At 40.8% G+C, this 23,596-nt stretch overlaps 1 pseudogene; it reads right to left on the reverse strand.

The window, feature by feature from the left end:
- Positions 1 to 22,269: 22,269 nt before the first annotated feature.
- LOC100067677 (AP-3 complex subunit sigma-1 pseudogene) lies at positions 22,270 to 23,270 on the reverse strand (annotated as a pseudogene).
- Positions 23,271 to 23,596: the final 326 nt, after the last annotated feature.

Consider the following 23,596-nt stretch of genomic DNA (forward strand, 5'->3'; position numbering starts at 1 on the left):
TGTTTTTTTCAATTCTCTTGGGTGAGAATTGAATTGAACCTAGGAGTGGAATTACTGGGGCAAATGTTAACTCTACAGTTAACCATTTGAGAAACTGCCTGACTCTTTTCCAAAGTCGTGGCACCATTTTACATTCCTACCAGCAATGTGTAAAGGCTCTAATTTCTCCACATCCTTGTTATTGTCTGTCTTTTTGGTTATAGCCATCCTAGTGGGTATCTCATGGTGGTTTTGATTTGCCTTTCCCTGATGATTAATAGTGTCAAGCATCTTTTCTTGTGCTTTTGGCCATTCTTCTATCTTCTTTGGAGAAATTTCTGTTCAGAGATTTTGCCCATTTTTTAGCAGGGTTATTTGTCTTTTTATTATTGAGGTGTAGGAGTTCTTTATTCTAAATATAAATCCCTTATTGGAAATATGATTTGCAGTATTTTCCCCCATTCTGTGGATTGTCTTTTCACTTTCTTGGTGGTGTTCTTTGCAGCAGAAAAGTATTTAATTTTGATGCAGCCCAATTTATCTGTTTTTTCTTTCCTTGTGCTTTTCGTGTCTTATCTAAGAAACTATGGAAGAATTTTTACATTACTATAATAATCATGAAAAAACAGGATGGAACACATGTTGAGGTAAAAAATGAAGTTTTCGGTTTCAGCGCTTATGAAACAGAATTGGAGACACCTGATCACAAGCTGAACAACTCCTATAACGTTGTGCTGTGGGTTTGTGTCGGGTCTTAGTGAGATGAGCCACGAAACAGGAGCAAGGTGCCTTAGAGGAAGAAAACACTTCTAGCTCAATTTTCTCCGCAACTTGGAAGGGCTGTAAAATGAGAAGGATAATCAAAGGCAATAAATTTTTAAAAACCATGACCATAATGTTCCTCGATGAAATTCAGATAAAAGTCAGATAGAACTCACTTAAGATTTAGCTTTGTTAACTGTGGAAAAAGTCCACTTAATTGTGTTAGAAATGACTTCTTTGGAGTTAGACTGCTTCAAACACAGATTTGTGAAGTGATGATGGTGGCACCTTGACTAAAAATGCCTGCTTAATTTCCCCTTAAGGGTTTAAATTGCACCATTAGATACATTGTGTGTCATTTTCTTGGTTGAAATGCAGATACCACTGCAGAAGTTTATATTTTCAATAAAGTAACATACTATGAAGATTCTGTGCCAACCTCCTCCCTGGAGAAACAGAATCCAGATGGCTCCAAGGTTAACCTCCCAACCTCTAGGCAGACTGACTCTTCTGCATTGATTCCAAGTTAAGAAACGATTACTCCAGGATATGGTTACATAGCCTAACTGGATGACAATAAGATAGACAATCAAGTATTTGACAATTGTGCTATACTATTCTAAGAAGAACCAGCCTTCTCTTTTACCTTTGAAGTATACCTTGTCTGAACACACATTCCCTTACAAAACTCTAGTCTTCTCAACACCACCGTCCCTCATATTTATGGCCAGCAAGCATACTAGATTTTTCAGGAATTCTCAAATATTTTATCCCTTCTTTAGTGCTATTAAGTTTACCAGACGTGGGTCTTGATTTTCGGTCATACTTATGGTTTACAGTTTAATAAGCCTGATAAACATCTACACAGCACAAGTTTATGCTTAGACTATACAGGCCTGGAGAACTAGTTCGGATACTCTGTCGTTTGAGCCTAAAAGCAGCAGCACCAGGGCCCTAGTCTCCAGATTTCAACCTTACAGGTTTACCGTGTAAAATAACTATGATAATATGGGCGATAAATGTGCACAGTCCCGTAGGGATTATTCACAGCACGTGCAGACCTCTCATCCACAACAATGGTTATAATGGTAACCACAATGGTTACTAAACAAGAAGGATGTAAAAAGGAGAAACTGTATTTGTTTGAGGGCTTTGCTTAGCCTTTTGGCTGGGGGGGGGGGCGGGGGGGGGATGTGCAAGGCGATAGTTTGTTAATTTCTCCTCTAGTCTTACCCTAATTTCATGTAAACCCAAACTGTGGAGGTCAGTCCTTATTTGCAGGCTGATAGTTGAATACTTACTGAAGCCCTAAAGCAAGTCATAGGCTTAGAAAATGAGATTTGGCAAAGTAACCAGCATTGTCCCCAAGTTTAGGACACAGTTAAGAATCAGAGGAATACGTGGATGAATACTTACACTCCACCAGATATTTTCTTTATTTTTTAATTTCTTCTCTGCTTCCTTTCTTTCTCTCTCCTAACTTTCCTTTTTTCTTTTCCGCTTATGCTTTATGCCTACTGGCATTATCCAAAAATGTTACTTAGCCTCCTTCTGTTTATATTTTGGGTTTGATACTGACCCTGGTATCAGTTTCCCCACATTAAACCCATTATATATGGGGTTAAAACCAAAACACTCATTCCCTGCTTACTCTCTGGCTTCCTGGCTCCAGAATCCACTATCCTCCATGGAGACAGACACCGTCAAGGACAAGCACCTGGACCATCTCCTCCCCTCAAAGAGATACGGGCTGGTGGGAAAGCTGCTGACCAGCAAGGTCACGGGCTCCCTTCTCTCTGCAAGTGTCTCAAGGCCAAAGACAGGCTGGTGGGAAAGCTCCGACCAGCAAGGCCATATGCTCGCCCTCCCCTACCTAAACCCCCAAATAAAAACCCTTCCTTTTAGCTTTTCCGGGAGTTTGGGATTTGAGCATTAGCTGCCCTCTCTCCTTGCTCAGCGCTGTGCAAAAAATAAAATTCCTACTTTCTTCCACCACACCTGGTGTCAGAGATTGGCTTGCTGCGCAACGGGTGAGCGAACTCACTTCATGTTTGGTGACAGGTTTACAGATGTGCAGTCTGCTATCTGAACACATCTGTTGATGCCTTTTGAGAAGGAACTTTTACATATTATCTTTGTTTGTCTTGATTTGTAAAAGAAAAAGCAAATGCCATCAAAAGCATGTTCATTTAGTTTTTCTTGACTCCTGATTCCCACTGACTTTTGCTTCTTGAACATTTCTTAATTTCATTTCAAAGATCTTTCTTGATTCCATATGTCACTCCCACAATTCAAAATGTTATTACTAACTATCCCATTTAATGTATCTAGCAAGGTTATAGCAGTCAATTGGAAAAATCTGGTTTCTGACACTTTTGTTAGAAATACATTGTTACCATTAGAAATAAAATGTTAAAAATATTAAAGAATTTGCTTCATTCATCGTACTGTACTCCCACATACAGAGGATTTAAGGCAAATTTGAGTGGTTAATATATCAAGGAAAATTTAAATATTTGGGGAATTTTTTTCCTTCCTTCTTGGAACACATTTCACCATCTATTCCACAAAGATTAGCTGGTGAAAAGGGAATGGGAAAGATATATACATGTGTAATAATTTCTTCTATAGGTAGGAAGTATATTCATACAAGTGTACTCTAATGGAAGTAGGTAAATTCTTTGTCTAGTAATGAAATAAAATAATGCATGTTTGCGTGTGCATGTATATATGTATATATAAAATCCTGTGTGCAAACACACAGATAAATGTATAGACTACTACTGGTATACTTTTTCATTTAAACATTGCATTATCTGTTTCCACATAAATTACCTCAAAATTTAGTGGTTTTAAAACAGCAAACATTTATTATCTCATAATTTCTGTGGATCAGGAATTCAAGAGCAGCTTAACTGAATGATTGGGGCTCAGTGACGTTGAAGTCAAGATGTTGGCCAAGGGGGCCAGCACCATGGCCGAGTGGTTAAGTTCTTGTGCTCTGCTTCGGTGTCCCAGTGGGTATTTGCGGGTTTGGATCCTGGGTAGGGATATGGCACTGTCATCAGGCCATGCTGGGGTGGCATCCCACATGCCACAACTGGAAGGACCCACAACTAAAAATATAAAACTATGTACTGGGGGCTTTGGGGAGAAAAAGGAAAAAAATAAAATCTTAAAAAAAAAAAAACGTTGGCCAAGGCTATAGTCATCTGAAGTCTTTAGTCTTTACTCACATAACTGGTGGCAAGAGACCTCGATTTATCACCACGTGGGCTTCTACATGGGGCTTCTTGAGTGTTCCCAGAACGTGGGAGCTGGCTTCCCCCAGAGTGAGTGATCTCAGAGAGAGGGAGATGGAAGCCACTGTATCTTTTATGACCTAGGCTTGGAAGTCACACTCCATCACTTCCGCGTTGGTTGTACAAGTCAGCATGGGAAGGAACTGCACAAGGGTGTGAATACCCAGAGGTGGGGATCGTTGGGGCCACCTTGGAGGCTGGCTACTGTGAACATCTCTTGTCTGTGTAGAAAACAGAAAGTTGCCATATAAGGGCACATATCAAAGACCTCAGGTTCTATGACAGTAAGGATAGAACAGCTCAGAGATCAACAAACTTTTTCTTAAAGAGTAATAGTAAATATTTTTGACTCGAAGGCCATACAGTCTCTGTTGCAACTAGTCTACTCAGTTGTAGAATGAAAGCGGCCATAGACAATACATAAACAAATGTGCACGGATGTGTTCCAATAAAACTACCAAAACAGGCAGTTGGCCGGCTGCAGGCCATAGTGTGCTGATGCTGGACAGCAATAATTTATAGTCAGTGGCTTAAACAACAAAGATTTATCTCTCACCCACACTATATGTCTGCAGGAAGACTGCTCATTATGGGCTTTCAGGAATTCAGAATTATGGAGCATCACATGCTTCCATGATCCCTGGAAGCAGAAAACAGGAATATGGCAAATCCCTCGCTGGCTTTTAAAGCTTCCACCTGGAGTGACATCACTCCCACTCTCATTTCTTTGGCCAAAACAGGTCACATGACTACTCCTAACTTTACTGGATCAAAGCAGTACTTATCATGTGCCCAGAAGGGTGGTGAGGCAGATATAGTTGATGAACAGCACTAATAACTACCAGAACCAGATTACTTCTAATTCTTTTCCTGTTGTTCTACCGCTAGACTTCTTTTCTTTTTTATTGAAGATTATGTTAGTAATGTAGCAAGAGCTCACTGTTAGCAATGTCGTGGAAATTCTAGACTATGAAGTCTATTTTTAAATCACATTTTGCTACTTTGCTTTTTCCCAAACCGCTCTTGCCTCAATTGCTTCAACTCTAGTGGATCTGTCTATTGCCATTGCTTTCCGCAGAACTTTATGCTATATAACTTGTTTCTTTCATTAGTGTAGAAGAATCAGTGTTTCTTCTGCCTGAAACAGTCCATCCCCAGTTCAGCTTCTAATTCAAAGATAGGGCTCCTAGTGTTCCCAGAAAAAAGAAATATAAGCTGTTATATACCTCCTTTCTCGCAAATAGCAGAGAAGTTAATCAATTACAAATACTTATTGAATATCTACTATATATGTATACTGTGCTCTGTGCTTTGAAGGATAGACAAAAATAAATATATTTGTCCCCAAAGAGTTTTTAATAGTTACCAACATAATATGCATCGGAAACAAGAGTGAGCAATACTACACTGTATAATTAAGAGCTGAATTGGGAATCATAGGTGTTGAGTTGGATAATAATAAGATAAAATGGAGGTCAATGAAAGATGGATAAAATAGATGGGGTTCATGCAGGAAGTGTGCTCAAGTTAGCTCCAGAATTTGGGAAGAATTTCCCTAGGTTCAGGTGGGGAAAGAGAGGGAAGAGAAGAAAGTTCCTGGAAAAGAGAAAACAATAACTGAGTGCATGAAGGTGGATGCCAGTTGGGCGTATCCATGAGACAGTGAAGAAATCAACCTAATACAGTGGAAGATGCCCATTTAGAAAGAGCAGGAAATAATGTAGAAAAGATAGAATGAAGCCCTGGTTCAAAATGGCAGCCTGAACACAAGCATTTTTCTCCCCTCCCTGTTAATACACAATTAAAACAAGCAGTAAATAATTTTTTAAATGAATAAAGCCAAAACAGCTAAGAGAAATGGAAAGAGGACAATCAACAGACAATAGCTTTTAACTAAATACTGATAAACTGATGCTAGGGTGATGTGGCAGCCAGTCAAACCCCTCCTCTCTCTGGCGCCCTGTCCTCTCATTGTAATGGGAAGCTCCCTGTTTAGCAAGCAAGTTCATCAGAACACAGAACTTCCTGTCAGCCTCTTCTGCTTTCTGGGTAACTAACTAGCGGGAAAACAGACCTATATATAATAGTAGAGGAAACACATCTAGAAAAAAAAATAAGTCTAATTCCTCTTTTTTAAATATAAATTAAGTGCCCCCACATCACTGGACACACAAAGGAAATCAGCTACATGAAATAGAAGAAAACCAGAAGCAAAAATAAAAGCTGAACTCACAAGAACCAATTTGGGGAACAGAGAATTTTTCAAACCTTTAATTAATATTCTCACAGATATTCTAGAAGACAATAAATACCTAAAGTAAAAACTGGATGCTATAAATAAGGAACAGTTAGAGAAGAAGAAACCGCACCTGGAAATTAAAAATATGCTTGTCAAACTTAAATTTTTTCTAAAAAGGTGGAAATACGGCAATAGAAAAAAGAGAAAGACAGAAAAAAAAGAGAGAAAATATAAAAGACCTAGAGGTCCAATTCAGGTTCAAGATCGAACCTATAGGAGTTCCAGAAAGAGAACCAGAGAAAATGCAACGATAGAAGTTATTATAGAAATCATTGAAGAAAATATGCCAAAGCTAGGGTAGCCATAAATCTTCAGATTGAAAGAGTATATTGAAAGATAAGCAAGATACAATTAGATGCACTAAGGAAAAAAGAGGATCCAGAAAGCATTCAAAGATGGGGAAAGTAGGTCACCTTGAAAGGAATAAAAATCAGACTGGCGACAGGCTATTTGCTATTATCAAATGTCAGAAAACACTAGAATCTTTTTTTAAAATGGTGCTAAAACAACTGGAGATCCATATGGGGGAAAAAAATCTCAACTCTCCCTCAAACTGCACATGAAAATTGAGATAAATCCTTAACCTAAATGTAATAATTAAAACAAAAAAATGGAAGGACCAGCCCAGTCGTGCAGTGGTTAAGTTTGTGTGCTCTGCTTCAGTGGCGCAGGCTTAGCAGGTTTGGATCCTGGGCACGGACTTAGCGACACTGTGGTGGCATCCCACATGAAATAGAGGAAGATCAGCACAGATGTTACCTCAGTGACAATCTTCCTCAAAAAAAAAAAAGAAGAAGAAGAAAACACAGGAGACTATCTTCATGATTTGAGGGTAGGAAGGACGCTGAAAGCAAAAATCACAAAAGAAAGAATTGATCAGTTAAATTCATCAAGATTTAAAACTTATGCTCATAAAAAGACATTGTTAAGAAAACGAATAGTCAAGCCACAGATTGGGAAAAAATATTTCCAAAACATGTATTTGAAAAAGGTGTAGGCACCGGCCTGGTGGTGCAGCGGTTAAGTGCACATGTTCTGCTTCGGCGGCCTGGGGTTCGCAAGTTCATATCCCGGGTGCAGACAGGGCACTGCTTGGCACACCATGCTGTGGTAGGCGTCCCACATATAAAGTAGAGGAAGATGGGCATGGATGTTGGCTCAGGGCCAGTCTTCCTCAGCAGAAAGAGGAGGATTGGCAGCAGTTAGCTCAGGGCTAATCTTCCTCAAACACATACACACACACACACGCACAAAAAGAAAAAGGTGTAGAATCCAGAATATAAAAAGAACCTCTACAATTCATGAAAAGATAGTCCATGTTTTAATTTTATTTTTGTTATTTTTATTTTTTTTTTTGTGAAGAAGATTGTCCCTTAGCTAACATCTGTGCCAATCTTGCTCTATTTTATGTGGGATGCTGCCACAGCATGGCTTAATGAGTGGTGCTAGGTCTAAGACCAGAATCCAAACCCTGGAACCCTGGACTGCCAAGGCTGAGCTCATGAACTTAACTACTATGCCACCAGGCTGGCCCCATTCCATGTTTTTAAATGAGCCAAAAATTTGATCAGACACTACCTAAAAAAGTACACAAATTGCACGTGAAAAAGTGCTCAAATCATTAGATACTAGGACATGACAACTAAATCAAAGTGAAATACCACTACATACACAACAAAATGGCTGAAATTGAAAAGACTGACAATGACAAATGTTGGCAAGGATTGTAGAGGAGCCGAAAATCTCACATGTTGTTGGTAGACTATAAAATGATACCACCACTTTGGAAAAAGATCTCGCAAGTCCTTATAAAATGATGCCTATAGCTACTCTATCACTCAGCAACTCCGTCCTAGGTGTTTGTCCAAGAAAAATGAGAACTATGCCCACAAAAAGATGTGTACAAGAGCGAGTATTGCAGCTTTATTCATAATAGCTGAAAACTGGAAAAAGCCTCCAAATATCCATTGGTAGAGGAATGGATAAATAAATTGTAGTATATTCATACAATAGAATAGATAAGGACTACAAAATGGATGAGTATCAAAAACATTATGCTGAATAAACGAATTTTTAAACGAAAGAGCGAATACTGTGTGAATCCATCTACACAAAGTCCTAAAATAGGCATAATTATTCTATGATGGAAATAAAATCAGAATAATGGTTGCCTCTGAGGGATAGGTTCAGAAATTTACTGGAAGGGAACATGAAAGAATGTCTAGTGTTCTGTATCTTGATATGGGCTTGAGTTGCGGTGTCAAAACTCATTGAGGGATATACTTAAAATGTTTACATTTTGTTGTACATAAATTTTAGCTCAAATAAAAAATTATAAATAAATATCGAACTCTGGGTAATGATATGCATGCTGAAGTATTTGGGAGTAAAATGTAGTGATGTCTGCAAGTTATACTGAAATGCATACAAAATAAGATAGATCAATAGATGAATGTAGGAATGGATAGATGGATAGATATTTAATAAAGTAAATATAATGTTAAATGTAGAATCAAGGTGATAGGTCTATGGGTGTTCATTATAAAATTCTTTCAGGCGCTGGCCTGGTAGCGCAATGGTTAAGTTCACACGTTCCATTTAGCAGCCCAGGGCTTGCCAGCCTAGATCCCTGGTGCAGACATATGCACCACTTGGCAAACCATGCTGTGGCAGGTGTCCCACATATAAAGTAGAGGAAGATGGGCATGGACGTTAGCTCAGAACCAGTCTTCCTAAGCAAAAAGAGGAGGATTGGTAGCAGTTGTTAGCTCAGGGCTAATCTTCCTCAAAAAAAAAATCTCTCAATTTTTCTGTACTTTTGAACTTCTTCATAATAAAATATTGGGGAAAAAAACAATGGAATAATTCTTTCAACATTTGGGAAGAAAATTGTCATAAACCTAGAATTTTGCGAACAACTAAACTATCAATCAAGCTAGTAATAAAGGTATTTTCAGTTTTTCAACAAATAATGTGATTTTTGCCCACCAAGAATTTCTTAGGGCACCATCCCTACCCCATTCTTAGTCCCTGTGGTCTAGGTAGGGTCATCCTACCTTTCACGTTAGGGGTAGGCGTGTGACCCAGATTTGGCCAAGTAAGCTTACTTCATGCCCCTGGCCACCATGATTGGTTCAGAGATGAGTTAGCAAGCTCTATCAGAGACTTCCTGAGGAATGTTGCTGGAACTATGAGGAAAGTAGTTATTTTTGCTAGGATCACAGTCTGTGAAGAGGATATGAGCCTAGAAAGATGCTGGAACCTCTTTGTGGGCATATGAAGTAAGCTTGCTTGAGAGTGAAGCCGACACAGAAGAAAACAAAGCCAGAGTATGGAGAGAAAGAAACAAAGCACTGATGACATTGTTTGAGCTTCTGGATTCATTTTGGACCATAATTCCCTTTCTCCTTAAATTAGTTAGAGTAGGAAAAATATTAATGATATAGTGAGCAGGTCATATTTTTTCATTGTAGTAGTTTGAATAGTATCCCCCCAAAATTCATGTCCACATGGAACCTCAGAATGTGACCTTATTTGGACATAGGATCTTTGCAGATGTAATTAGTTAAAGATCTCAAGATGATATCGTCCTGTATTTAAGGTGGTCTCTAAATCCAATGACTGGTGTCCTTACAAGAAGAGGGGAGGACAGACACAGAGTCACAGGGAAGAAGGCCACGTGAAGATGGCGGCAGAGACTGGAGCAATAAGGCTACAAGTCAAGGAGTGCCTGCGCCACCAGAAGCTAGAGAGAAGCAAGGAAGGAGTCTTCCTTAGAGCCCAGAGAGCACGGCCTCCCTTGATTTCAGACTTCAAGCTTCCAGAACTGTGAGAGAATGAATTTACGTTGCTTTAAACCACGTAGTTCATCATAATTTGTTATGGCGGCCCTAGGAAACTAATATACCCCTCAATAAGGAAAAGGAAATAATTAAAAACTCTAAAAGAATAAGGTCCAAATATGAAGCAAACTAAATTGTGGCAAGATTTTTGAGCAACTGGTAGAGTGAAAGAAAAGATGATGTATTAGTATGGATGTTAAGAGCACTTTATTTTGAATGGCCCAGGGATTGTTAACGATGGATCTTAGGGGGAAAGCTTACTCCTGGCACAATATTTGGCTCTACAGTGAACAATATTTATGTAGTCATGATAACATAAGCCGCATGTATTGACATTATGCTTTTATTTATTTTACTTTTTTTTTTACCTCAACTAACAACTCTTGCCAATCTTTTTTTTTTCTGCTTTTTTTCTCTCCAAATCCCCCCCAGTAAAAAGTTGCATATTTTTTTAGTTGTGAGTCCTTCTAGTTGTGGCATGTGGGACGCCACCTCAGCATGGCCTGATCAGCGGTGCCATGTCCGCGCCCAGGAGTCAAACTGGCGAAACCCCGGGCGGCCGAAGTGGAGCGTGTGAACTTAACCGCTCGGCCATGGGGCCAGCCCCACATTATGCTTTTAGAATAAACCTATAAACATATAGTTGTTAAATATTGTCATGCACAGATTATAAATATTATCATCCCTGACAATGTGAAATTAAGATATATCTAACAGAAGTTGAAAAGGAGAAGGAGAAATGGAAGGAAGAGTAAGGGCACTAGTAGCCTCATTTTACTTTGTAAGGAATTAAGAAATACTCTCAAATGTTGACGGCAAGAAAAAAGTTCAGAAGAACTGAAAATAATTTGTAACTATCAAAAATTGGGAGGAGGGAGGAGGCAAGGTGGTCTGGGGGTAGTGTTTCTGAGCCTAATTCTTTCATAAAGTAGAATATCTAAGTTGATAAATTAATAAATAGACGCAATTTTAAAATGCTTGTATAATAATATCATTTAGAGTTATAGAGTCAACCAGCATAGAAAATAAAAAGAGATATGGTGGAAAGTAATTTCCTCAAGCATATGCTAGATCAAAGAATCTATATGAAGGCTGCATCTGGGCAATGGGCCTGGGCTTAGGGCAGAGGACTGTTCCTCTTCATTATTAGCATGTCGACTTCTTACATACATGAATGGCTTTGATAAAAATACCAAAAGAAAAGATAAGGTGGGTCAGATTACAGAGGGTCTTATAAAGACAGGGAAATTTAGACTTGGTTAAGGCCTGAGAATGGCACTGGGAATGATGGTAAAGAAACAGATTTAGACATTTAATAGAAAAAGTCTAGGGGCCGGCTCAGTGGCACAGCGGTTAAGTGCGCATGTTCTGCTTCGGCGGCCCGGGGTTCGCCAGTTCAGATCCCGGGTGCGGACAAGGCACCGCTTGGCACGCCATGTTGTGGTAGACGTTCCACATATAAAGTAGAGGAAGATGCGCAGGGATGTTAGCTCAGGGCCAGTCTTCCTCAGCAGAAAGAGGAGGATTAGCAGCAGTTAGCTCAGGGCTAATCGTCCTCAAAAAAAGAAAAGAAAAAGAAAAAGTCTAGAAGACTAAATGTCTGGGTGGAAGATGATAGAGGTGAGTAAAGAGGACAACAAAGTTTTCTGGCCTGGGTGACTGTAAAGGATTGAATTATGTCTCCCTCAAATTCATATATGGAAGTCCTAACTCCCGGCATACCTCAGACTGTGACTGCGTTTGGAGATAAGGTCTTTAAAGACATAATTAAGGTTAAATGAGGTCATTAGGGTGGGCCCTAATCCAATATGACTGGTGTCCTCGTAAGAAGAGGGAGAGACACCAGGGATGTGTGAGGGTAGAGAAGACACAGCAAGAAGGCCGCCACCTGCAAACCAAGGAGACAGGCCTCAGGAGAAACCAAACCTGCACACACCTTAATCTCGTCATTCTAGCCCCCAGAACTGTCAGAAAATAAATTTCTGCTGTTTAAGCCAGCTTGAGCTTTTTTAGTCTCTGTGCTATTTTGTGATGGCAGCCAGAACATACTAATCCAGTGACTAAGAAATTGACCATGCCATAACCAGAGGCAGGAAAACAGGAAGAGGGGGCCAGGTTGAGGAGGCAGATACGTTCAAATTGCAGTACCAGTGAAATACCGAGGAGTAAAGAAATAGTAAGCTATGAGGGACTAAAGCTTAAGTGAGAAAGTTGCACAGGCCTTTTTTAGACAGAGATTATGGCTGCAGGGAAGGCGATGTTGATGAGGATCAAGGCTGCCCCAGGGAGAGAAGCCCAAGGTGTCCTGCCCTACATAACGACCCATGTCATCCTCGGGAAGCATAGAACCTCCTGACCTAATCCAATCTGATTGTTATCTAAAGTTATAGGACCACCTGATAACCAGACCCCACCTACACTAACATCATTTTAACCATTTTTTTACACAGTCTTTCCTTTGTCTTGTAAAGAGGTAACTCACATACCTATGCCTTATAAATTTAGCCCTACCCTCAACCCCATTGCGCTCTTACTGCCCATGGGTCCTGTCCCCATGCTGCAGCTCTTCACTGCCCATGGGTCCTGTCCCCGTGCTACTCCATGCCATTCTCTGAATAAAGGAGCACTACTACCAGACCTTGAGAGTCCAAGAAATCTTTCTTTCAACTCCTCTGCTTGCAGAGCCTGCATCAATGTGACCTTGGAGTGAAAAAATAGGGTGTAGGAAGCCAAGGACAGGGGAAAGAGAGTATCCAGTGAAAGGACGGCAAGAGGATCAGAAGGCAATAAAAGAGGAGGAACGGCTAGCAAACAGAATGGAAGCCAAGGGAGAGAGCATTTGAGGTGGAAGAAATCATTTTTTTTAATGCAATAGGGAAGTCAAGAGTATGAGAAACCAGAAGAGAATAATGGATTTAGCTAAAAGGAGGTCATTGTTGACCTTTAAGAGAACAGCTTCAGTGTAGCTGTGGGGAAGGAAACCAGACTGCCAAGTATGAGGTGGATGAGAGTATGGACAGAGAGGGAGTGGAACCCCAGGTCTGTGTCTTGCATTTAAGAGGTTAGGTAGTCCCAGGGAGAAGCAGCACGGTGGGAGTGGGGAGTGACTCTCCTCAGACAACTGCTGCATGTAAGTGGGGAAGGATCCAACGAAGTGGAAAAAAGGGAGAAAGAAGTCTGTGCAGAGGTGAAGTCCTCTGGGGTTGCATCAGGTGGGTGGGAGCACTATGGATAAATTTATTTTAGAAAGGAGGGAAGGAGGCCAGCCTGTGGCATAGTGATTAAGTTTACGCACTCTGCTTCCGCGGCCCAGGGTTTGCTGGCCCGGATCCTGGGCGTGGACCTATGCACCACTTATCAAGCCCTGCTGTGCAGATGTCCCATATATAAAGTAGAGGAAGATGGGCACGGATGTTAGCTCAGGGCCAATCTTCCTCAGCAAAAAGAGGAGGATGGGTGGCAGATGTTAGCTGGGCTAGTCTTCCTCCAAAAAAATATAATAATAATTAAAAAAACAAAATAAAATGAAAAGAAAGGAGGGAGGATAAGACTCCCAGGGAGGTAGGAGAGCAGATGGCTGCGAAGATATAAGGAAGCTGGGGTCGACCCGGTGGTTAAGTTCGCACGTTCCGCTCCAGCCGCCTGGGGTTGGCAGCAGATGTTAGCTCAGGGCTAATCTTCCTCAAAAAAAAAAAAAAGATATAAGGAAGCTGGAATTAGAATAATTAGAATTAGAATAATTGTAGGAGCTTGAGACTTAGAAAGTCAATGAATGTGAGGGTAAGGGAGTAGAGATAGAGCTTGGGGAGAGAAAGTTGATTAGAGAGATTACGAATTTGTTTATTTATTTATTTATTTTGAGGAAGATTAGCCCTGAGCTAACTACTGCCAGTCCTCTTCTTTTTGCTGAGGAAGCCTGGCCCTGAGCTAACATCCGTGCCCATCTTCCTCTACTTTCTATGTGGGACACCTACAACAGCATGGCTTTTGCCAAGTGGTGCCATGTCCGCACCCAGGATCTGAACCAGCGAACTTAACCGCTGCACCACCAGGCCGGCCCTGAGATTACAAATTTAATAGAAGTCGATAAGAAATTGGTAAAAGATACCAAGCAGTAGTAATGCCCAATGACTAATAGGAGCTTAAGTGTTTATGAAAATAAAGAATGAAGGGCTATCTGGAGCAGTTTATGTAACCCATGTATGTGACCTCAAAAAACTCCTTCCTGAATCACTTTTTGTTATTGCATTACCATTTCCAGTGTTCTGGAATTCTATGCCACAAGCTAAAGGCCATTTATATAATCCAAAGCCAGGAAGATTCTCTGCTAGGAAGATTTTTAGTACAAAATCAGCCATTCTCTGCTCCAAGTGAAATATTCAAATAGCCTGCAAAGACAAATGCTTAAAAGCTTTGGAGACGAATATTTTGCTAAGCAAGATTAATCATGACCTCTTTGTATTATAGGCCTGAAGAGAGAAATGAACGTTGGAAGTAACAATATGAGTCACTCTGCAACTTGGTAGCTGGCATTCATTCAGCGGCTCAACAATGTCATCAGATCACAGGCTCCTTCCTTCTGCTCTGCCAGGCCTTATTCTTGTTGACTCATGAACTCAAAATGGCTCCCACAGCTCCCAGCATCACGGTACATTCAACGGCAGAAAACCAAGGGTGGTAAGGTAAAACTTTTATCCTCCCGAGGCTGCTCTTGTCAGGGGAAAAACTGTATTTCCCGGGAGCCCTGCAGCAGATGTCCCCTCAGATCTCATTGGCCATACAAATGGATCATATGCCTGGTTACTTTTCAATGTAGGGGAGGCTGACAAAAGGACACAGAGTACCTAGGCCTGGCTTAACCCTTAGTGACTCATCCCATGGGGCTGGGTACATCTCCCAAAACAAAGCGGGGTGCCAAAAAAGCAGGGGAATGGCTGTTAGGTAGGCACAAGTGTCTGTCAGAGTGAATTTAGCCCTGATAGATATATATGTTTGGTCTTAATTCTGCATCACATTTTGTATAATGCCTTCTGGATATTTTTGTTTCTGTTGCTTTTTTTTTTTTTTTGAGGAAGATTAGCCCTGAGCTAACATCTGCTGCCAATCCTCCTCTTTTTGCTGAGGAAGACTGGCCCTGAGATAACATCTATGCCCATCTTCCTCTACTTTACATGTGGCACGCCTACCACAGCATGGCTTGCCAAGCAGTGTGATGTCCGCACCCGGGATCCGAACTGGTGAACCCCAGGCCACTAAAGTGGAACGTGAACTTAACTGCTTCACCACCGGGCTGGCCCCTGTTTCTGTAATTTTTTACATCTGTCGCTATACGGATTGTATTTTCTTCTGTGAATATGAGTGTGGGTATAGTGTATGTGGGTGTTTTTCTTAATAAGTTATAAGGAAATATGTATTTATATATTTGTTCTAGTGGTTACCTTTATAAATATAAATTTATGTAATACACTTAATCCCCTATTTTAGAGAGAACCAATTGACTCCATACTACGAGCACTTGTGAAATGAGTATTTTACCACTTCTCCCCTCTTTCTGCTCTTTTCCCTATTTATCTTTACATTTTTAAATATACTTATTCTACTATACTTGATTTATCAGTTTCAAATAATCTATTTTTATTCCTGGCTATTAAAAATGATTGAATCAGGGGCCCCAGCCCAGTGACACAGCGGTTAAATTCACGCACTCCACTTCAGCGGCCTGGGGTTCGCAGGTTCGGATCCAGGGTGCAAACATAGCACCTCTTGTCAAGCCATGCTTTGGTGGCATCCCACATAAAACAGAGGAATATTGGCACAGATGTTAGCTCAGTGACAATCTTCCTCAAGCAAAAAGAGGAGGATTGGCAACAGATAGCTCAGGGCCAATCTTCCTAACCAGAAAAAAAAGATTGAATCAATACAGTTTAAATGATCTCTCTCTATTTGTCACCTTTCCTCTCCTGACTGTTATTCATTATATACTTTCTGTAAAGTCAGATGGGAATTAGGATGAATGTAGGTGCTTGGGACTTCTAGTGACATACGAGGGAGATTTTCTTGCTTGGGAGACTGGTAAGAAGATGCCTTTTCACTTTGATAATAGAACTAGATAAACGGCCTAATCATGAAGGAAAGACAAGCTTCTGCCCCAAGGTTATTTTGCTGAGATACAAAAGTAACGATACCTTGCAATCAGTAGTGTGTGGAGCTAAATACTAAAGAAAGTCTAGGGGGCCGGCCTGGTGGCGCAGCGGTTAAGTGCACATGTTCTGCTTCAGCCCGGGGGTTCGCCAGTTTGGATCCTAGGTGCAGACATGGCACCTCTTGTCAAGCCATGCTGTGGCAGGCATCCCACATATCAAGTAGAGGAAGATGGGCATGGATGTTAGCTCAGGGCCAGTCTTCCTCAGCAAAAAGAGGAGGATTGGCAGCAGTTAGTTCAGGGCTAATCATCCTCCAAAAAAAAAAGAAAGAAAGTCTAGTAGCAGAGAGAGATGTGGCTTTTCTCCAGCATCCATCACAGGAGCTAAATCTGTGAGAAGGTGGGGTTCCCCTCAGGTCCTTGAGTTTCTTCTGAATGTCATTAGTTGTTTTGGACCTAAGGCTGTCCCACACCAGAGAGCAGTGTAAAACGAGGCAGTCACCTTTGTCCTAAGATTAGACCTTGGGTTTGGTTTCACCCTGTTGTTTATGCAGCTCCTGCAGACGGTGACCTTCTAGCCTCCGCCTAGAGCACTCAGACTTCGCGTGTCTTATTCCTGTCTCCTATTCCTTGGCTGACCTCTTAAAATGAGACCTCCTTTCTGTCAGATCACCAGGACCTGCCTAGCCTCTTGAGCCATATATTAGCTCTTCTGGTATCTGACGTCTTATTTTCCTGACTGTTAGTGTCTGCCGGACTCCTCCTAGTTAGCCACACTCCTAGTTGTGTCCTTACCAGACCAACTCTGTCCCCTGGCTGGTTAAATCCTAGAGTGGCAGTTAGTTGGAAAGCCAGATGAGAACATTACTCTGAAAAGCACAAGGGAGGTGTGTGTGTATGGGGGAAGTTGTCTATAATGGGACTGACAAACATTTTCTCTAAAGGACCAGATACTGGCTGGGTGGCATAGGGGTCAAGTTCACACACTTGGCTTGGTGGCCTGGGGTTCACTGGTTCAGATCCTGGGTGCAGACCTACGCACCACTTACCAAGCTATGCTGTGGCAGGCATCCCACACATAAAGTAGAAGAAGATGGACACGATGTTAGCTCAAGACCAATCTTCCTCAGCAAAAAAAGAAAAAAAAAAACCAAAGAAAATAAAAAATAAAGGGTGATATAGCAAATATTTTAGACTTTGTGAGACTTTGTGAGTCACAACTTCTCAACTCTGCCTATGTAGCAGGCAAGCAGCCATAGCTTTACTGATGTATGCCAATAAAACTTTATTTATGGATGCTAAAATTTGAATTTCATTTTATGTATCATGAAATATTCTCCTCTTGGTCTTTTTTTCTTCAAATATTTAAAAATGGAAAAACTATCCTTACCTCATGAGGTGTAAAAAAAAAAAGACAATGGGCCAGATTTGGCCTGTGGGTCTTTGTTTGCCACCACCTGGGCTATGAGACTAAATGTCCAAAAGGGAGGTGGGACCAAAGAGAGTGATAATGGAGATGAGTCCTTTAGTTTTGTTTTTTTGCTTGTTTGTTTATTTAATGAGAAGGCATGTGAACCCTTAAGGAGCTCTACATAATTACTTATTGAAAGAGCCCTATCTCATAGGTTTTAGATCTTACGAAATGCTCTTACTTCAGGAATATCTGAATACTAGAAAACGGAAAAAGAAGGAATATATGGGCATCTGGTCCCCTGCTCATTTCTTTGTTTTCCTTTGTTCTCTGTTTTTTCTTTCCAAATTAACCAGAAATGCTGGAGAAACTGGCAGATAATGGCTTTCTTTTCCTCAAATGGCCTCATCCAACTTATTTTGGTCTCTAGTACCCAAAATATTAAAGAACTATTCCGAGTCTGATTGTCCTTTTTTGGTTACTTGTTAGTTTAGAATTGATAAGCTGAGCTGAATTTTTAAACAGGGGTTTTACTTGGAAACTACCAAAATTTTAATTAACAAGCTTTTTTATTCTTTGAAACATTTTTTGTTGTTTTCCTTGTTCTCCCCAATGCTCCCTGGTACATAGTTGTATATTCTTAGTTGTGGGTCCTTCTAGTTGTGGCATGTGGGACGCCGCCTCAGCATGGCTTGATGAGTGGTGCCATGGGCCAAGGATTCCAACCGGCGAAACCCCGGGCCACCTCAGCAGAGCGCGAGAACTTAACCACTCCGACATGAGGCCAGCCCTAACAAGTTTTTTTTATGTATAATTTTCATGATGATAGTAATCATTTGATAACACTGAGCAAGTCCTTATCCATACAGCCATTGTTATAATCACCACCACGTGCTAGGCTTTTTTTTTAAATGAACTTTTTATTTTAGAATAATTTTATATTTACAGAAAACTTGCAAAGACAATACAGAAAGTTCTCATATAACTCTCCCCCAGTTTCTCCCATTGTTGACATTTCACATCGCCGTGGAACAGCTGCCAAAATAAGAAACCCACATCGGTACATTACTATTAACTAAACTCTAGATTTCTTTCTATTTCACCTGTGCTAGACATTTTTTTTCGAGGAAGGTTAGCCCTGAGCTAACTACTGCCAATCCTCCTCTTTTTTTTGCTGAGGAAGACTGGCCCTGAGCTAACATCCATGCTCATCTTCCTCTACTTTATACGTGGGACGCCTACCACAGCATGGCTTGCCAAGCGGTGCCATGTCCGCACCGGGATCCGAACTGGCAAACCCTGGGCTGCCGGAGTGGAACCTGCACACTTAACCGCTGCGCCACCGGGCCGGCCCTATGTGCTAGACTTTTCATAATAACATCAGAGTAAGTGGTTACGACTGGGCTACCATTTTATAATAAAGTAGGCATAAAAGATTAGTAATTCGTTTAGTCTCCAGTTAGATTAAAAGTCAATTATTACCACAGGATATATCTTTTTAACTATTCTTGCCTCTTTCCTTAATTATTTTTGTGAATTCATAAGAAATAAGCCCCATCAAGATTATTTTATTATTAAAGAATTCTTACTTGGGATCCTAGGTAATATGGAATGGAAAACAAAAAGGGCAACTGTTTTATTTTTAAAAGCCAGCAAAAACCAAAACCAATGTATTTGTGATTTCTTAATCACATCAGTTGTTTTACTTCTGTTAAATCTGTAGCTGCTACAGTTTTACCACATTTGGAAAATAAAAGAAAACTAAAAAGGAAACTATCTTGCTTTAAACAAGTTCCTTTTTTAAAAACTTTTCTTTTCCAATAATAAACATATATTGCTTATTAATGCTCATCTTACACGCGAATTCATTTTCTGCATTTTGTTGATTTAAATATCCAATCTTGGGGCCAGACTGGTGGCGCAGTGGTTAAGTGGGCATGTTCTGCTGGTTAAGTGGGCGCCTCTGCTGAGGCGGCCCTGGGTTCTCTGGTTCGGATCCCAGGTGCGGACACGGCACTGCTTCTCAAGCCATGCTGTGGTAGGCGTCCCACATATCAAGTAGAGGAAGAGGGGCATGGATGTTAGCTCAGGGCCAGTCTTCCTCAGCAAAAAGAGGAGGAAGGGAGGCAGATGTTAGCTCAGGGCTAGTCCTCCTCAAAAAAAAAAAAAAAGAATCCAATTTTTTACTCCATTTAAAAAAAAACAGAAAAGCCTTACTAAATGACTCAGCTTGCCTCCTTTCTTGTTCCTTATCTGACACGTCAGAGTTATATTCTGGTTCTTTCTCTCTCTTAGTTTCAAGGTCCATTTCAAGTCAGCTCAGGCTTAATTCTCAGCATAGGTGTTGTCTCCTCAGCAGCGATGAATTCCTGAAGGGAACATGCACCTGTCCTTCAGGTAGTACAGGGAATTGAACACGCTTTTCTCTTTTGCTTATGGATTAGCAATCCACCCTCTAATGTTTAAAGGATTAGATGGAGTCCTTTCAAGCAAAACAGATTGCTTACCTCTGTGAAGCATTAAGACCAGAAATCAATATGTACTGTGAGTATTTGGGGTTACAATGGGTACTGTATTAATGGGGGTTGTCATTGTCAACTTTATGTGTGGAGATGGGGGAGACAGGACTGAGTCACGGATAAGTGACACCCCACAACTTTATAATTGAGAAAGAGGATCTTTTGCTTCATTCTCCATCAAAGCTTTTCCCTAAGTCTCTAACACGCAGAATCATTTTTGTTTTTTACCTACATTCCTTGCTCTGAACAGCTTCGGGGTATGGCTTTCTGGTAAACATGCAAAGGCCAGAAGTCATAACCGGAAGATCAAAAGGAAGGAATAGTTCACACGCCAGACATTCTCATGGGCTCTCCCCCATAAAGCAGGTTCTCTCTGTCTTCTTACTGATGCCTGATATTCCTTCAACGAGGCAAAATGCTTCAGTTTTTAATCTGAGATAAAGGATGGAGCTGGAATATTTAGAATGCCCAGGTTCAGGGGATAAGCAGGATGAGGAGTTGGTGAAGCCTTCCGAGCAGGAACAATGAAAAACTCAGGAGGATGAAGATGAGCTAGAAGAAACAAACGTGTCATGAAGACTTTCAAATGGTTCAGCTGAAAAAAGTATACGCAAAAAGATAAACAATGTGACAAGATGTTGACAGTTATTGAATCTAGGTAGAGGGTAAACAGGCTTTCATAGTACTATTCTTTCAATTTGCATGTATATTTGAAATTTTTCAAAATAAAAAGAGTATGAGGAATCAGTGGACAGGCCATATCTGTTTGAAAAATTTCTTTCTTTCTTTCTTTTTGTATGCTGAGGAAGATTAGTCCTGAGCTAACGTCTGTGCCAATCTTCCTCTATTTTATATGTGGGTCACTGCCACAGCGTGGCTGATGAGTGATGTAGGTCGGCACCTGGGATCCGAACCTGCCAACCTGGGCCTCCAAAGCAGAGTTGGCCAAACTTCACCACTAGGCCATGCAGCTGGCCCCTGAAAAATTTATTTAAAAAATATTTGGAGATATCCAAATATAATGTGAACATAAAATTACAGCTGAAAAGTTATGATTAAATGTTCATAGTCATACCTAATGGAATGCAGATCATATTGTGGTATGGGCCTACTGAAATTGTTCCACTTGAATTTTTTTCCCACTTATCTTGACATTTGTTTAAGAGAAAAAGATCATGTTTTCTTGCAATACATAGTTGGTTCTTTCTTTCTTTCTTTCTTTATCTTTAAATGTAGTGATAACATCTTTTTTGTTTGTTTGTTTTTTGAGGAAGATTAGCCCTGAGCTTACATCTGCTGCCAATCCTCCTCTTTTTGCTGAGGAAGACTGGCCCTGGGCTAACATCCATGCCCATCTTCCTCTACTTTATGTGTGGGATGCCTACCACAGCATGGCTTGCCAAGCGGTGCCATGTCCACCCAGGATCTGGGCTGAGAACCCCGGGCTGCCAAAGTGGAATGTGCCCACTTAACCGCTGTGCCACCAGGCCGGCCCCTATAGTTGGTTCTTTAAATAAGCATTGTGACAAATAGCAGAAAGAATTAATGAATGCTGCACTTGTAATCCATTCAAAACACTAACATTTTGGGTTGTACATAATATCAAATTAATAAACAGAAACCTCATTAAATTAGAGTGAGGAGGCCCAAAGAGGAAGCTCTCATGCCCTACTCAACAGCAGAGCCCAACAGGAAGAAGAAAGACTTCTTCTTGACTGGCAAGAAGCTCAGCCAATGAGACTGTCACAACTCAGCCAATGAAAAACCACTACACCTCTGAACTCTGTTTACCATAGCCCACCCAACTTCCTCTCCCCTTGTTAGGAGGGCTCCCTATGTGGCTTGCCATAGTTGCAGACCCTGAATTCCAGTTCTTTGCTGGCTCCAATTTGACCCATTTTTGCTGGAGAAATAACTGGCTGTCTATTTGTTTAAGGTCAACAATAATTAAAGAAATGTCTCAAACACTTTTCAGAATACTGTAGTAGCCAGTGCACAGAGGCATGCCTTCCGTGGGCACAGGAATGCAGTTTAGAAAAGAAAAAAAAATCACACATTAACTGTTCAATTTCCCTAAAAACATTGAGCAAGAAAAGCAACATTGAACTTCACATACTAATTTTACGCCACCTCTATACAAGACCTTGACTTAAATCCAAGAGCAAAAGTCAGACTTCCGCTGTTCTGGGGTGAACAACTGCATGGTAAACTTCGATGACTTTTCCCTCCGGATTTAACCTGGGAGTAGCCTTTTAAATGGTTTATCTAAAAGAAGGCAGGTTTGGCACTTTTGTACTTATATCCCCAAGGTTAATATTTCTTAGGATTGCAGGAAGGTTGATATTCTTTGCAGCTGATACATACCACACAGGCTGGAGCTCCTGCTATGCCAGCCTCAGATTTCTTCGATTTATTTTGTGCATCAATTTATGTAACAATCTCATTCATGTTGGTCTCCAATACCATTCCTTCCATCACCATTTCTGGGAAAATATTGTGGACCTTGTCTCCATGGAAAATTAAATCCAGTTCACAAACATTTAAAAAAAACACTTGTCTAATGTTCCAGGAATACTCAAATTAGATTTAAAATGCCAAGTTCACTCTCTGAAGAATGCACACAGAAGACAAAATATAACGGTGTGTAATGTCTATAAGTCAGTTTGTTGTCAGATCCTCCAATTAGTAATCCTCCTTCTGGGGAATTACAAACATTTCATCTCTCTTAAATGCCAAATGGAAAGTCTCCCTGATAATCTGCTGTTGTGTCTTCACTGTAAGGTTAGTAGAACTTGAAGAGCTGATGCTTCCCATGGTTGTTGAAAGTGAGGATTGCCTTGATTATGGCTGGACTGGGCAGGGCTGACCCAGTGGATGTCTGGAATCGGGGCTGGGGCAGGTGAGCGAGCCTCCCTTTGGGATCTTTCTAGATAGATCTGGCCATTCTTTCCACTATTTGAATTTTTTTTCTTTTTTCTTTCTTTCTTTTTTTTTTTGAGGAAGACTGGCCCTGAGCTAACATCCATGCCCAACTTCCTCTACTTTATGTGTGGGATGCTTACCACAGCATGGCTTGCGAAGTGGTGCCGTGTCTGCACCCCAGATCCGAACTGGCGAACCCTGGACCACCGAAGAGGAATGTGAGAACTTAATAGCTGTGCTACCGGGCTGGCCCAATCAACACTGTCTTGGATGGTTCAAACTACTGATCCATCTGCAGCCATTTCTTCCTCTTGTCCCCAAGGACAACATGATAGGTTTTACTCATCATTTTGCTGGAATTATTTCTGTTTTATTTCATCGATTTACCACCATAACTGTACCTCCAACACCCTCCCCA

The sequence above is a fragment of the Equus caballus genome, chromosome 20 (genome assembly GCF_041296265.1).
Source record: "Equus caballus isolate H_3958 breed thoroughbred chromosome 20, TB-T2T, whole genome shotgun sequence".
NCBI lineage: Eukaryota > Metazoa > Chordata > Mammalia > Perissodactyla > Equidae > Equus > Equus caballus.